This window comes from Macaca fascicularis, chromosome 18 (genome assembly GCF_037993035.2).
Source record: "Macaca fascicularis isolate 582-1 chromosome 18, T2T-MFA8v1.1".
NCBI lineage: Eukaryota > Metazoa > Chordata > Mammalia > Primates > Cercopithecidae > Macaca > Macaca fascicularis.
The window spans coordinates 34,722,622-34,736,702 of record NC_088392.1 but is presented as its reverse complement, the minus strand read 5'-3'; positions in this window follow the sequence as shown (position 1 = coordinate 34,736,702).

Genomic DNA, 14,081 nt, shown 5'->3' with positions numbered 1-14,081 from the left:
CTGCTTAGTGTTCCGTAAATTCATCTCACAGAGTTACATCTGTATTTCGTGCATCTCTTTGATAGTCTTATTTCTGTGGAATCTGAGAACAGATATTTCGGATCCCTTAGAAGACTCTAGGGCCAAAGGAAATATCCTCCGATAACAAAGAGAAAGAAGCTTTCTGAAAAACTTCTTTCTGTTCTGTGAAATCATCTCACAGAGTTACAGCTTTCCCCTCAAGAAGCCTTTCGCTAAGACAGTTCTTTTGGAATTGGAAAAGTGATATTTGGAAGCCCGTAGAGGGCTATGGTGAAAAAGGAAATATCCTCAGATGAAATCTGGAAAGAAGCATTCTGAGAAACTTCTTAGTGTTCTGTTAATTCATCTCACAGAGTTATATCTGTATTTCGTGGATCTCTTTGCTAGCCTTATTTCTGTGGAATCTGAGAACAGATATTTCGGTTCCCTTAGAAGACTGTAGGGCCAAAGGAAATATCCTCCTATAACAAAGAGAAAGAAGATTTCTGAGAAACTTCTTTGTGTTCTGTGAAATCATCTCACAGAGTTACAGCTTTCCCCTCAAGAAGACTTTCGCTAAGACAGTTCTTGTGGAATTGGCAAAGTGATATTTGGAAGCCCATAGAGGGCTATGGTGAGAAAGGAAATATCCTCAGATGAAATCTAGAAAGAAGCTTTCTGAGAAACTGCTTAGTGTTCTGTTAATTCATCTCACAGAGTTACTTCTGTATTTCCTGGATCTCTTTGCCAGCCTTATTTCTGTGGAATCGGAGAACAGATATTTCGGATCCCTTAGAAGACTGCAGGGCCTAAGGAAATGTCCTCCGATAACAAAGAGAAAGAAGATTTCTGAGAAAATTCTTTGTGTTCTGTGAAATCATCTCACTGAGTTACAGCTTTCCCCTCCAGAAGCCGTTCGTTAGACAGTTCTTGTGGAATTGGCAAAGTGATATTTGGAAGCCCATAGAGGGCTATGGTGAAAAAGGAAATATCCTCCGATGAAATCTGGAAAGAAGCTTTCTGAGAAACTGCTTAGTGTTCCGTAAATTCATCTCACAGAGTTACATCTGTATTTCGTGCATCTCTTTGATAGTCTTATTTCTGTGGAATCTGAGAACAGATATTTCGGATCCCTTAGAAGACTCTAGGGCCAAAGGAAATATCCTCCGATAACAAAGAGAAAGAAGCTTTCTGAAAAACTTCTTTCTGTTCTGTGAAATCATCTCACAGAGTTACAGCTTTCCCCTCAAGAAGCCTTTCGCTAAGACAGTTCTTTTGGAATTGGCAAAGTGATATTTGGAAGCCCGTAGAGGGCTATGGTGAAAAAGGAAATATCCTCAGATGAAATCTGGAAAGAAGCATTCTGAGAAACTTCTTAGTGTTCTGTTAATTCATCTCACAGAGTTATATCTGTATTTCGTGGATCTCTTTGCTAGCCTTATTTCTGTGGAATCTGAGAACAGATATTTCGGTTCCCTTAGAAGACTGTAGGGCCAAAGGAAATATCCTCCTATAACAAAGAGAAAGAAGATTTCTGAGAAACTTCTTTGTGTTCTGTGAAATCATCTCACAGAGTTACAGCTTTCCCCTCAAGAAGACTTTCGCTAAGACAGTTCTTGTGGAATTGGCAAAGTGATATTTGGAAGCCCATAGAGGGCTATGGTGAGAAAGGAAATATCCTCAGATGAAATCTAGAAAGAAGCTTTCTGAGAAACTGCTTAGTGTTCTGTTAATTCATCTCACAGAGTTACATCTGTATTTCCTGGATCTCTTTGCCAGCCTTATTTCTGTGGAATCTGAGAACAGATATTTCGGATCCCTTAGAAGACTGCAGGGCCTAAGGAAATGTCCTCCGATAACAAAGAGAAAGAAGATTTCTGAGAAAATTCTTTGTGTTCTGTGAAATCATCTCACCGAGTTACAGCTTTCCCCTCAAGAAGCCTGTCGCTAAGACAGTTCTTGTGGAATTGGCAAAGTGATATTTGGAAGCCCCTAGAGGGCTATGGTGAGAAAGGAAATATCCTCAGATGAAATCTAGAAAGAAGCTTTCTGAGAAACTGCTTAGTGTTCTGATAATTCATCTCACGGAGTTACATCTGTATTTCGTGGATCTCTTTGCTAGCCTTATTTCCGTGGAATCTGAGAACAGATATTTCCGATCCCTTTGAATACTATAGGGCCAAAGGAAATATCCTCCGATACAAAGAGAAAGAAGCTTTCTGAGAAACTTCTTTGTGTTCTGTGAAATCATCTCACAGACTTACAGCTTTCCCCTCAAGAAGCCTTTCGCTAAGACAGTTCTTGTGGAATTGGCAAAGTGATATTTGGAAGCCCATAGAGGGCTATGGTGAGAAAGGAAATATCCTCAGACTTAATCTGGAAAGAAGCTTTCTGAGAAAGTACTTAGTGTTCTGTTAATTCATCTCACAGAGTTACATGTGTATTTCTTGGATCTCTTTGCTAGCCTTATTTAAGTGGAATCTGAGAACAGATATTTCGGATCCCGTTGAAGACTATAGGGCCAAAGAAATATCCTCCGATAACAAAGAGAAAGAAGCTTTCTGAGAAACTTCTTTGTGTTCTGTGAAATCATCGCACAGAGTTACAACTTTCCCCTCAAGAAGCCCTTCCCTAAGATAGTTCTTGTGGAATTGGCAAAGTGATATTTGGAAGCCCAAAGAGGGCTATGGTGAAAAAGGACATATCCTCAGATGAAATCTGGAAAGAAACTTTCTGAGAAACTGCTTAGTGTTCTGTTAATTCATCTCACAGAGTTACATCTGTATTTCGTGGATCTCTTTGCTAGCCTTATTTCCGTGGAATCTGTGAACATATATTTCGGATCCCTTTGAAGACTATAGGGCCAAAGGAAATATCCTCCGATACAAAGAGAAAAAGCTTTCTGAGAAACTTCTTTGTGTTCTGTGAAATCATCTCACAGAGTTACAGCTTTCCACTCAAGAAGCCTTTCGCTAAGACAGTTGTTGTGGAATTGGCAAAGTGATATTTGAAAGCCCACAGAGGGCTATGGTGAAAAAGGAAATATCCTCACATGAAATCTGGAAAGAAGCTTTCTGAGAAACATCTTAGTGTTCTGTTAATTCATCTCACATAGTTACAACTGTATTTCGTAGATCTCTTTGATAGCCTTATTTCTGTGGAAACTGAGAACAGATATTTCAGATCTCTTAGAAGACTATAGGGCCAAAGGAAATATCCTCTGTAGCAAATAGAAAGAAGCTTTCTGAGAAACTTCTCTGTGTTCTTTGAAATCATCTCACAGAGTTAGAGCTTTCCCCTCAAGAAGACTTTCGCTAAGACAGATCTTGTGGAGTTGGCAAAGTGATACTTGGAAGCCCAAAGAGGGCTATGGTGAAAAAGGAAGTATACTCAGATGAAATCTGGAAGGAAGCTTTCTGAGAAACTGCTTAGTGTTCTGTTAATTCATCTCACAGAGTTACATCTGTATTTCGTCGTTCTCTTTGCTAGCCTTATTTCTGTGGAATTTGAGAACAGATATTTCGGATCCCTTTGAAGACTATAGGGCCAAAGGAAATATCCTCCGATAACAAAGAGAATGAAGCTTTCTGAGAAACTTCTTTGTGTTCTCTGAAATCATCTCACAGAGTAGCAGCCTTCCCCTCAAGAAGCCTTTCGCTACGACAGTTCTTGTTGAATTGGCAAAGTGATACATGGAAGCTCATAGAGGGCTATGCTGAAAAAGGAAATATCCTCCAATGAAATCTGGAAAGAAACTTTCTGAGAAACTGCTTAGTGTTCTGTTAATTCATCTCACAGAGTTACATCTGTATTTCGTGGATCTCTTTGCTAGCCTTATTTCTGTGGAATCTGAGAACAGATATTTCGGATCCCTTAGAAGACTATAGGGCCAAAGGAAATATCCTCCGATGACAAAGAGAAAGAAGCTTTCTGAGAAACTTCTTTGTGTTCTGTGAAATCATCTCACAGAGTTACAGCTTTCCCCTCAAGAAGCCTTTCGCTAAGACAGTTCTTGTGGAATTGGCAAAGTGATATTTGGAAGCCCATAGAGGGCTATGGTGAAAAAGGAAATATCCTCAGATGAAATCTGGAAAGAAGCTTTCTGAGAAACATCTTAGTGTTCTGTTAATTCATCTCACATAGTTACAACTGTATTTCGTAGATCTCTTTGCTAGCCTTATTTCTGTGGAAACTGAGAACAGATATTTCAGATCTCTTAGAAGACTATAGGGCCAAAGGAATTATCCTCTGTAACAAATAGAAAGAAGGTTTCTGAGAAACTTCTCTGTGTTCTTTCAAATCATCTCAGAGAGTTAAAGCTTTCCCCTCAAGAAGCCTTTCGCTAAGATAGTTCTTGTGGAATTGGCAATGTGATATTTGGAAGCGCATAGAGGGCTATGGTGAAAAAGGAAATATACTCAGATGAAATCTGGAAAGAAGCTTTCTGAGAAACTGCTTAGTGTTCTGTTAATTCATCTCACAGAGTTACATCTGTATTTCGTGGATCTCTTTGCTAGCCTTATTCCTGTGGAATCTGAGAACAGATATTTCGGATCCCTTAGAAGACTATAGTGCCAAAGGAAATATCCTCCGATAACAAAGAGAAAGAAGCTTTCTGAGAAACTTCTTTGTGTTCTGTGAAATCATCTCACAGAGTAACAGCTTTCCCCTCAAGAAGCCTTTCGCTAAGACAGTTCTTGTGGAATTGGCAAAGTGATATTTGGAAGCCCATAGAGGGCTATGGTGAAAAAGGAAATATCCTCAGATGAAATCTGGAAAGAAGCTTTCTGAGAAACATCTTAGTGTTCTGTTAATTCATCTCACATAGTTACAACTGTATTTCGTAGATCTCTTTTCTAGCCTTATTTCTGTGGAAACTGAGAACAGATATTTCAGATCTCTTAGAAGACTATAGGGCCAAAGGAAATATCCTCTGTAACAAATAGAATGAAGCTTTCTGAGAAACTTCTCTGTGTTATTCGAAATCATCTCACAGAGTTACAGCTTTCCCCTCAAGAAGCCTTTCGCTAAGATAGCTCTTGTGGAATTGGCAAAGTGATATTTGGAAGCCCAAAGAGGGCTATGCGAAAAAGGAAATATACTCAGATGAAATCTGGAAAGAAGCTTTCTGAGAAACTGCTTAGTGTTCTGTTAATTCATCTCACAGGGTTACCTCTGCATTTCGTGGATCTCTTTGCTGGCCTTATTTCTGTGGAATCTGAGAACAGATATTTCGGATCCCTTTGAAGACTATAGGGCCAAAGGAAATATCCTCCGATACAAAGAGAAAGAAGCTTTCTGAGGAATTTCTTTTTGTTCTGTGAAATCATCTCACAGAGTTACAGCTTTCCCCTCAAGAAGCCTTTCGCTAAGACAGTTCTTGTGGAATTGGCAAAGTGATATTTGGAAGCCCATAGAGGGCTATGGTGAGAAAGGAAATATCCTCAGATGTAATCTGGAAAGAAGCTTTCTGAGAAACTGCTTAGTGTTCTGTTAATTCATCTCATAGAGTTCCATCTGTATTTCGTGGATCTCTTTGCTAGCCTTATTTCCGTGGAATCTGTGAACAGATATTTCGAATCCCTTTGAAGACTATAGGGCCAAAGTAATATCCTCCGATAACAAACAGAAAGAAGCTTTCTGAGAAACTTCTTTGTGTTCTGTGAAATCATCTCACAGAGTTACAACTTTTCCCTCAAGAAGCCTTTCGCTAAGACAGTTTGTGGAATTGGCAAAGTGATATTTGGAAGCCTCAAAATGGCCATGGTGAAAAAGGAAATATCCTCAAATGAAAACTCGAAAGAAGCTTTCTCAGAAAATGCTTAGTGTTCTGTTAATTCATCTCACAGAGTTACATCTATATTTCGTGGATCTCTTTGCTAGCCTTATTTATGTGGAGACTGAGAACAGATATTTCAGATCCCTTAGAAGACTATAGCGCAAAAGGAAATATTCTCTTTAACAAATAGAAAGAAGCTTTCTGAGAAAATTCTCTGTGTTCTTTGAAATCATCTCACAGAGTTACAGCTTTCCGCTCAGGAAGCCTTTCGCTAAGACGGTTCTTGTGGAATTGGCAAAATGATATCTGGAAGCCGATAGAGGGCTATGGTGAAAAAGGAAATATCCTCAGATGAAATCTGGAAAGAAGCTTTATAATGAACTGCTTAGTGTTCTCTTAATTCATCTCACTGAGTTACATCTGTATTTCGTGGATTTTTTTGCTAGCCTTATTTCTGTGGAATCTGAGAACAGATATTTCAAGTCTCTTTGAAGACTATAGGGCCAAAGGAAATATCCTCCGATAACAAAGAGAAAGAAGCTTTCTGAGAAACTTCTTTGTGTTCTGTGAAATCATCTCACAGAGTTACAGCCTTCCCCTCAAGAATCCTTTCGCTAAGACAGTTCTTGTGGAATTGGCAAAGTGATATTTGGAAGCCCATAGAGGGCTATGGTGAGAAAGGAAATATCCTCAGATGAAATCTGGAAAGAAGCTTTCTGAGAAACTGCTTAGTGTTCTGTTAATTCATCTCACAGAGTTACATGTGTATTTCGTGGATCTCTTTGCTAGCCTTATTTAAGTGGAATCTGAGAACAGATATTTCGGATCCCTTTGAAGACTATAGGGCCAAAGGAAATATCCTCCGATAACAAATGGAAAGATGCTTTCTGAGAAACTGCTTTGTGTTCTGAGAAATCATCTCACAGAGTTACAGCTTTCCCCTCAAGAAGCCTTTTGCTACGATAGTTCTTGTGGAATTAGCAAAGTGATATTTGGAAGCCCATAGAGGGCTATGGTCAAAAAGGAAATATACTCAGATGAGATCGTAAGGAAGCTTTCCGAGAAACTGCTTAGTGTTCTGTTAATTCATCTCACAGAGTTACATCTGTATTTCGTTGATATCTTTGCTAGCCTTATTTCTGTGGAATCTGAGAACAGATATTTCGGATCCCTTAGAAGACTATAGGGCCAAAGGAAATATCCTCCGATAACAAAGAGAAAGAAGCTTTATGAGAAACTTCTTTGTGTTCTCTGAAATCATCTCACAGAGTAACAGCTTTCCCCTCAAGAAGCCTTTCGCTACGACAGTTCTTGTGGAATTGGCAAAGTCATATTTGGAAGCGCATAGAGGGCTATGCTGAAAAAGGAAACATCCTCCGATGAAATCTGGAAAGAAGTTTTCTGAGAAACTGCTTAGTGTTCTGTTAATTCATCTCACAGCGTTACATCTGTATTTCGTGGATCTCTTTGCTATACCTTATTTCTGTGGAATCTGAGAACAGCTATTTCGGATCCCTTAGAAGACTATAGGGCCAAAGGAAGTATCCTCCGATAACAAAGAGAAAGAAGCCTTCTGAGAAACTTCTTTGTGTTCTGTGAAATCATCTCACAGAGTAACAGCTTTTCCCTCAAGAAGCCTTTCGCTAAGACAGTTCTTGTGTAATTGGCAAAGTGATATTTGGAAGCGCATAGAGGGCTATGGTGAAAAAGGAAATATCCTGAGATGAAATCTGGAAAGAAGCTTTCTGAGAAACAGCTTAGTGTTCTGTTAATTCATCTCACAGAGTTACATCTGTATTTCGTGGTTCTCTTTGCTAGCCTTATTTCTGTGGAATCTGAGAACAGATATTTCGGATCCCTTTGAAGACTATAGGGCCAAAGGAAGTATCCTCCGATAACAAAGAGAAAGCAGTTCTCTGAGAAACTTCTTTGTGTTCTGTGAAATCATCTCACAGAGTTACAGCTTTACCCTCAAGAAGCCTTTCGCTAAGACAGTTCTTGTGGAATTGGCAAGTGATATTTGAAAGCGCATAGAGGGCTATGGTGAAAAAGGAAATATCCTCAGATGAAATCTGGAAAGAAGCTTTCTGAGAAACTGCTTAGTGTTCTGTTAATTCATCTCAAAGAGTTACATCTGTATTTCGTGCATCTCTTTGCTAGTTTTTTTTCTGTGGAATCTGAGAACAGATATTTCGAATCCCTTAGAAGACTATAGGGCCAAAGGACATATCCTCCGATAACAAAGAGAAAGAAGCTTGCTGAGAAACTTCTTTGTGTTCTGTGAAATCATCTCACAGAGTTACAGCTTTCCCCTCAAGAAGGCTTTCGCTAAGACAGTTCCTGTGGAATTGGCAAAGTGATATTTGGAAGCCCATAGAGGGCTATGGTGAAAAAGGAAATATCCTCTCATGAAATCTGGAAAGAAGCTCTGAGAAACTGCTTAGTGTTCCGTTAATTCATCTCAGAGAGTTACATCTGTATTTCGTGGATCTCTTTGTTAGCCTTATTTCTGTGGAATCTGAGAACAGATATTTCGGATCCCTTTGAAGACTATAGGGCCAAAGGAAATATCCTCCCATAACAAAGAGAAAGAAGCTTTCTGAGAAACATCTTTGTGTCCTGTGAAATCATCTCACAGAGTTACAGCTTTCCCCTCAAGAAGCCTTTCGCTAAGACAGTTCTTGTGGAATTGGCAAATTGATATTTGGAAGCCCGTAGAGGGCTATGGTGAAAAAGGAAATATCCTCAGATGAAATCTGGAAAGAAGCTTTCTGAGAAACTTCTTAGTGTTCTGTTAATTCATCTCAGAGTTACATCTGTATTTCGTGGATCTCTTTGCTAGCCTTATTTCTGTGGAATCGGAGAACAGATATTTCGGATACCTTAGAAGACTGTACGGCCAAAGGAAATGTCCTCCGATAACAAAGAGAAAGAAGATTTCTGAGAAACTTCTTTGTGTTCTGAGAAATCATCTCACAGAGTTACAGCTTTCCCCTCAAGAGGCCTTTCTCTAAGACAGTTCTTGTGGAATTGGCAAAGTGATATTTGGAAGACCGTAGAGGGCTATGGTGAAAAAGGAAATATCCTAAGATGAAATCTGGAAAGAAGCTTTCTGAGAAAGTGCTTAGTGTTCTGTGAATTCATCTCACAGAGTTACATCTGTATTTCGTGGATCTCTTTGCTAGCCTTATTTCTGTGGAATCTGAGAACAGATATTTCTGATCCCTTTGAAGAGTATAGGGCCAAAGGAAATATCCTCCGATAACAAAGGGAAAGAAGCTTTCTGAGAAACTTCTTTGTGTTCTGTGAAATCATCTCATAGAGTTACAGCTTTCCCCTCAAGAAGCCTTTCGCTAAGACAGTTCTTGTGTAATTGGCAAAGTGATATTTAGAAGCGCATTGAGGGATATGGTGAAAAAGGAAATATCCTGATTAGAAATCTGGAAAGAACCTTTCTGAGAAACTGCTTAGCGTTCTGTTAATTCATCTCACGGAGTTACATCTGTATTTCGTGGATCTCTTTGCTAGCCTTATTTCTGTGGAATCTGAGAACAGATATTTCGGATCCCTTTCAAGACAATAGGGCCAAAGGAAATATCCTCCGATAACAAAGAGAAAGAAGCTTTCTGAGAATCTTCTTTGTGTTCTGTGAAATCATCTTACAGAGTTACTGCTTTCCCCTCAAGAAGCCTTTCGATAAGACCGTTCTTGTGGAATTTCAAAGTGATATTTGGAAGCCCCTTGAGGGCTATGGTGAAAAAGGAAATATCCTCAGATGAAATCTGGAAAGAAGCTTTCTGAGAAACTGCTTAGTGTTCTGTTAATTCATCTCACTGAGTTACATCTGTATTTCGTGGATCTCTTTGCTAGCCTTATTTCCGTGGAATCTGAGAACAGATATTTCGGATCCCTTTGAATACTATAGGGCCAAAGGAAATATCCTCCGATACAAAGAGAAAGAAGCTTTCTGAGAAACTTCTGTGTGTTCTGTGAAATCATCTCACAGAGTTACAGCTTACCCCTCAAGAAGCCTTTCGCTAAGACAGTTCTTGTGGAATTGGTAAAGTGATATTTGGAAGCCCAAAGAGGGCTATGGTGAAAAAAGAAATATCTTCAGATGAAATCTGGAAAGAAACTTTCTGAGAAACTGCTTAGTGTTCTGTTAATTCATCTCACAGAGTTACATCTGTATTTCGTGGATCTCTTTGCTAGCCTTATTTCCGTGGAATCTGTGAACAGATATTTCTGATCCCTTTGAAGACTATAGGGCCAAAAGGAAATATCCTCCGATAACAAAGAGAAAGAAGCTTTCTGAGAAACTTCTTTGTGTTCTGTGAAATCATCTCACAGAGTTACAGCTTTCCCCTCAAGAAGCCTTTCGCTAAGACAGTTCTTGTGGAATTGGCAAAGTGATATTTGGAAGCCCATAGAGGGCTATGGTCAAAAAGGAAATGTCCTCAGATGAAATCTGGAAAGAAGCTTTCTGAGAAACATCTTAGAGTTCTGTTAATTCATCTCACATAGTTACAACTGTATTTCGTAGATCTCTTTGCTAGCCTTATTTCTGTGGAAACTGAGAACAGATATTTCAGATCACTTAGAAGACTATAGGGCCAAAGGAAATATCCTCTGTAACAAATAGAAAGAGGCTTTCTGAAAATCTTCTCTGTGTTCCTTGAAATCATCTCACAGAGTTATAGCTTTCCCCTCAAGGAGCCTTTCGCTAAGATAGTTCTTGTGGAATTGGCAAAGTGATATTTGGAAGCCCAAAGAGGGCAATGGTGAAAAAGGAAATATACTCAGATGAAATCTGGAAAGAATCTTTCTGAGAAACTGCTTAGTGTTCTGTTAATTCATCTCACAGAGTTACATCTGTATTTCGTGGATCTCTTTGCTAGCCTTATTTCTGTGGAATCTGAGAACAGATATTTCGGATCCCTTAGAAGACTGTAGGGCCAAAGGAAATGTCCTCCGATAACAAAGAGAAAGAAGATTTCTGAGAAACTTCTTTGTGTTCTGTGAAATCATCTCACAGAGTTACAGCTTTCCCCTCAAGAAGCCTTTCGCTAAGACAGTTCTTGTGGAATTGGCAAAGTGATATTTGGGAGCGCATAGAGGGCTATGGTGAAAAAGGAAATATCCTGAGAAGAAATCTGGAAAGAAGCTTTCTGAGAAACTGCTTAGTGTTCTGTTAATTCATCTCACAGAGTTCCATCTGTATTTCGTGGATCTCTTTGCTAGCCTTATTTCTGTGGAATCTGAGAACAGATATTTCGGATCCCTTTGAAGACTATAGGGCCAAAGGAAATATCCTCTGATAACAAAGAGAAAGAAGCTTTCTGAGCAACTTCTTTGTGTTCTGTGAAATCATCTCACAGAGATACAGTTTTCCCCTCAAGAAGCCTTTCGCTAAGACAGTTCTTGTGGAATTGGCAAAGTGATATTTGGAAGCCCATAGAGGGCTATGGTGAAAAAGGATATATCCTCAGATGAAATCTGGAAAGAATCTTTCTGAGAAACTGCTTAGTGTTCTGTTAATTCATCTCACAGAGTTACATCTGTATTTCGTGGATCTCTTTGCTAGCCTTATTTCTGTGGAATCTGAGAACAGATATTTCGGATCCCTTAGAAGACTGTAGGGCCAAAGGAAATGTCCTCCGATAACAAAGAGAAAGAAGATTTCTGAGAAACTTCTTTGTGTTCTGTGAAATCATCTCACAGAGTTACAGCTTTCCCCTCAAGAACACTTTCGCTAAGACAGTTCTTGTGGAATTAGCAAAATGATATTTGGAAGCGCATAGAAGGCTATGGTTAAAAAATTAAATATCCTCAGATGAAATATGGAAAGAAGCTTTCTGAGAAACTGCTTAGTGTTCTGTGAATTCACCTCAGAAAGTTACATCTGTATTTCGTGGATCTCTTTGCTAGCCTTATTTCCTTGAAATCTGAGAACAGATATTTCGGATCTCTTTGAAGTCTATATTGCCAAATTAAATAATCTCCGATAACAAAGAGAAAGAAGCTTTCAGAGAAACTTCTTTGTGTTCTGTGAAATCATCTCACAGAGTTACAGCTTTCCCCTCAAGAAGCCTTTCGCTAACAGTTATTGTAGAATTGGCAAAGTGATATTTGGAAGCCCATAGAGGGCTATGGTCAAAAAGGAAATATCCTCCGATAAAATCTGGAAAGAAGCTTTCTGAGAAAGTTATTAGTGTTCTGTTAATTCATCTTTCTGAGTTACATCTGTATTTCGTGGATCTCTTTGCTAGCCTTATTTCTGTGGAATCTGAGAACAGATATTTCGGATCCCTTTTAAGACTATAGGGCCAAAGCAAATATCCTCCGATAACAAAGAGAAAGAAGCTTTCTGAGAAACTTCTTTGTGATATGTGAAATCATCTCACAGAGTTACAGCTTTCCCCTCAAGAAGCCTTTCCCTAAGACAGTTCTTGTGGAATTGGCAAAGTGATATTTGGAAGCGCATAGAGGGCTATGGTGAAAAAGGAAATATCCTTTGATGAAATATGGAAAGAAGCTTTCTGAGAAACTGCTTACTGTTTTGTTAATACATCTCACAGAGTTACATCTGTATTTCGTGGATCTCTTTGCTAGCCTTATTTCTTTGGAATCTGAGAACAGATATTTCGGATCCCTTTGAAGACTCTAGGCCTAAAGGAAATGTCCTCCGATAACAAAGAGAAAGATGCTTTCTGAGAAATTTCTTTGTGTTCTGTGAAATCATCTTACAGAGTTACAGCTTTCCCCTCAAGAAGTCTTTCGCTAAGACTGTTGTTGTGGAATTGGCAAACTGATACTTGGAAGCGCAAAGAGGGCTATGGTGAAAACGGAAATATCCTCAGATGAAATCTGGAAAGAAGCTTTCTGAGATACTGCTTAGTCTTCTGTTAATTCACCTCACAGAATTACATCTGTATTTCGTAGATCTCTTTGCTACACTTGTTTCTGTGGAATCTGTGAACAGATATTTCGGATCCCTTTGAAGAGTATAGGGCCAAAGGAAATATCCTCCGATAAGAAAGAGAAAGAAGCTTTCTGAGAAACTTCTTTGTGTTCTGTGAAGTCATCTCACAGAGTTACCGCTTTCCCCTCAAGAAGCCTTTCGCTAAGGCAGTTCTTGTGGAATTGGCAAAGTGATATTTGGAAGCGCATAGAGGGCTATGGTGAAAAAGTAAATATCCTCAGATGAAATCTGGAAAGAAGATTTCCGAGAAACTGCTTAGTGTATTGTTAATTCATCTCACAGAGTTACATCTGTATTTCGTGGATCTGAATGCTATTCTTATTTCTGTGGAATCTGAGAACATATATTTCGGTTCCTTCTGAAGACTATAAGGCCAACGGAAATATCATCCGATAATAAAGAGAAAGAAGCTTTCTGAGAAACTTCTTTGTGTTCTGTGAAATCATCTCACAGAGTTACAGCTTTCCCCTCAAGAAGCCTTTCGCTAAGACAGTTCTTGTGTCTTTGGAAAAGTGATATTTGGAAGCCCTTAGAGGGCTATGGTGAAAAAGGAAATATCCTCAGATGAAATCTGGAAAGAAGCTTTCTGAGTAACTGCTTAGTGTTTTGATAATTCATCTCACAGAGTTACATCTGTATTTCGTGGATCTCTTTGCTAGCCTTATTTTTGTGGAATCTGAGAACAGATATTTCGGATCCCTTTGAAGACTATAGGGCCAAAGGAAATATCCTCCGATAACAAAGAGAAAGAAGCTTTCTGAGAAACTTCTTTGTGTTCTGTGAAATCATCTCACAGAGTTACAGCTTTCCCCTCAAGAACACTTTCATTAAGACAGTTCTAGTGGAATTGGCAAAATGATATTTGGAAGCGCAAAGAGGGCTATGTTTAAAAAATTAAATATTCTCAGATGAAATATGGAAAGAAGCTTTCTGAGAAACTGCTTAGTGTTCTGTCAATTCACCTCAGAGAGTTACATCTGTATTTCGTGGATCTCCTTGCTATCCTTATTTCTGTGAAATCTGAGAACAGATATTTCGGATCTCTTTGAAGACTATGTTGCCAAATTAAATAATCTCCGATAACAAAGAGAAAGAAGCTTTCTGAGAAACTTCTTTGTGTTCTGGGAAATCATCTCAGAGAGTTACAGCTTTCCCCTTAGAAGCCTTTCGCTAACAGTTCTTGTAGAATTGGCAAAGTGATATTTGGAAGCCCATAGAGGGCTATGGTCAAAAAGGAAATATCCTCCGATGAAATCTGGAAAGAAGCTTTCTGAGAAAGTGCTTAGTGTTCTGTCAATTCATCTCTCAGAGTTACATCTG